Genomic DNA, 3,004 nt, shown 5'->3' with positions numbered 1-3,004 from the left:
GATAGGAGGCTGCTGGCATGCGCGCTACATGTACAGGATAGGAGGCTGCTGGCATGCGCGCTCCATGTACAGGATAGGAGGCTGCTGGCATGTGAGCTCCATGTACAGGATAGGAGGTTGCTGGCATGTGAGCTCTATGTACAGGATAGGAGGCTACTGGCATGTGAGCTCCATGTACAGGATAGGAGGCTGCTGGCATGTGAGCTCCATGTACAGGATAGGAGGCTGCTGGCATGTGAGCTCCATGTACAGGATAGGAGGCTGCTGGCATGCAAGATCCATGTACAGGATAGGAGGCTGCTGGCATGTGAGCTCCATGTACAGGATAGGAGGCTGCTGGCATGTGAGCTCCTTGTACAGGATAGGAGGCTGCTGGCATGCGAGCTCCATGTATAGTATAGGAGGCTGCTGGCATGCGAGCTCCATGTACAGGATAGGAGGCTGCTGGCATGCGAGCTCCATGTACACGATAGGAGGCTGCTGGCATGTGGAGGCTGCTGGCATGTGAGCTCCATGTACAGGATAGGAGGCTGCTGGCATGTGAGCTCCATGTACAGGATAGGAGGCTGCTGGCATGTGAGCTCCATGTACAGGATAGAAGGCCGCTGGCATGTGAGCTCCATGTACAGGATAGAAGGCTGCTGGCATGCGAGCTCCAAGTACAGGATAGGAGGCTGCTGGCATGCGAGCTCCATGTACAGGATAGGAGACTGCTGGCATGCGAGCTCCATGTACAGGATAGGAGGCTGCTGGCATGCGAGCTCCATGTACAGGATAGGAGGCTGTTGCCATGTGAGCTCCATGTACAGGATAGGAGGCTGCTGGCATGCGAGCTCCATGTACACAATAGGAGGCTGCTGGCATGTGAGCTCCTTGTACAGGATAGGAGGTTGCTGGCATGTGTGCTCCATGTACAGGATAGGAGGCTGCTGGCATGTGAGCTCCATGTACAGGATAGGAGGCTGCTGGCATGTGAGCTCCATGTACAGGATAGGAGGCTGCTGGCTTAGGAGGCTGCTGGCTGGCGAGCTCCATGTACAGGATAGAAGGCTGCTGGCTGGCGAGCTCCATGTACAGGATAGGAGGCTGCTGGCATGCGAGCTCCATGTACAGGATAGGAGGCTGCTTGCATGCGAGCTCCATGTACAGGATAGGAGGCTGCTGGCATGTGAGCTCCATGTACAGGATAGGAGGCTGCTGGCTGGCGAGCTCCATGTACAGGATAGGAGGTTTCTGGCATGTGAGCTCCATGTACAGGATAGGAGGCTGCTGGCATGTGAGCTCCATGTACAGGATAGGAGGCTGCTGGCATGTGAGCTCCATGTACAGGATAGGAGGCTGCTGGCATGTGAGCTCCATGTACAGGATAGGAGGCTGTTGGCTGGCGAGCTCCATGTACAGGATAGGAGGCTGCTGGCATGCGAACTCTATGTACAGGATAGGAGGCAGCTGGCATGCGAGCTCCATGTATAGGATAGGAGGCTGCTGGCATGCGAGCTCCATGTATAGGATAGGAGGCTGCTGGCATGCGAGCTCCATGTACACGATAGGAGGCTGCTGCTGGCATGCGAGCTCCATGTACAGGATAGGAGGCTGCTGGCATGCTAGCTCCATGTATAGGATAGGAGGCAGCTGGCATGCGAGCTCCATGTATAGGATAGGAGGCTGCTGGCATGCGAGCTCCATGTACACGATAGGAGGTTGCTGGCATGTGCGCTCCATGTACTGGATAGGAGGCTGCTGGCGTGCGAGCTCCATGTATAGGATAGGAGGCTGCTGGCATGCAAGCTCCATGTACACGATAGGAGGCTGCTGGCATGCGAGCTCCATGTACAGGATAGGAGGCTGCTGGCATGCGAGCTCCATGTACAGGATAGAAGGCTGCTGGCATGCGAGCTCCATGTACAGGATAGGAGGCTGCTGGCATGTGAGCTCCATGTACAGGATAGGAGGCTGCTGGCATGTAAGCTCCATGTACAGGATAGGAGGCTGCTGGCATGCGCGCTCCATGTACAGGATAGGAGGCTGCTGGCATGCGCGCTACATGTACAGGATAGGAGACTGCTGGCATGCGAGCTCCATGTACAGCATAGGAGGCTGCTGGCATGCGAGCTCCATGTACAGGTTAGGAGGCTGCTGGCATGTGAGCTCCATGTACAGGATAGGAGGCTGCTGGCATGCAAGCTCCATGTACAGAGCTCCATGTACAGGATAGGAGGCTGCTGGCATGTGAGCTTCATGTACAGGATAGGAGGCTGCTGGCATGTGAGCTCCATGTACAGGATAGGAGGTTGCTGGCATGTGAGCTCCATGTACAGGATAGGAGGCTGCTGGCATGTGAGCTCCATGTACAGGATAGGAGGCTGCTGGCATGTGAGCTCCATGTACAGGATAGGAGGCTGCTGGCTGGCGAGCTCCATGTACAGGATAGGAGGCTGCTGGCATGCGAGCTCCATGTACAGGATAGGAGGCTGCTGGCATGCGAGCTCCATGTACAGGATAGGAGGCTGCTGGCATGTGAGCTCCATGTACAGGATAGGAGGCTGCTGGCATGTAAGCTCCATGTACAGGATATGAGGCTGCTGGCATGTGTGCTCCATGTACAGGATAGGAGGCTGCTGGCATGTGAGCTCCATGTACAGGATAGGAGGCTGCTGGCATGTGAGCTCCATGTACTGGATAGGAGGCTGCTGGCATGTGAGCTCCATGTACAGGATAGGAGGCTGTTGGCTGGCGAGCTCCATGTACAGGATAGGAGGCTGTTGGCTGGCGAGCTCCATGTGCAGGATAGGAGACTGCTGGCATGTAAGCTCCATGTACAGGATAGGAGGCTGCTGGCATGTAAGCTCCATGTACAGGATAGAAGGCTGCTGGCATGCGAGCTCCATGTACAGGATAGGAGGCTGCTGGCATGCGAGCTCCATGTACAGGATAGAAGGCTGCTGGCATGCGAGCTCCATGTACACGATAGGAGGTTGCTGGCATGTGCGCTCCATGTACTGGA

The sequence above is a fragment of the Hyperolius riggenbachi genome, chromosome 8, assembly GCF_040937935.1.
Source record: "Hyperolius riggenbachi isolate aHypRig1 chromosome 8, aHypRig1.pri, whole genome shotgun sequence".
Taxonomy (NCBI): domain Eukaryota; kingdom Metazoa; phylum Chordata; class Amphibia; order Anura; family Hyperoliidae; genus Hyperolius; species Hyperolius riggenbachi.
The sequence above is the reverse complement of the archived record's forward strand: the minus strand, read 5'-3'. Positions refer to the sequence as shown.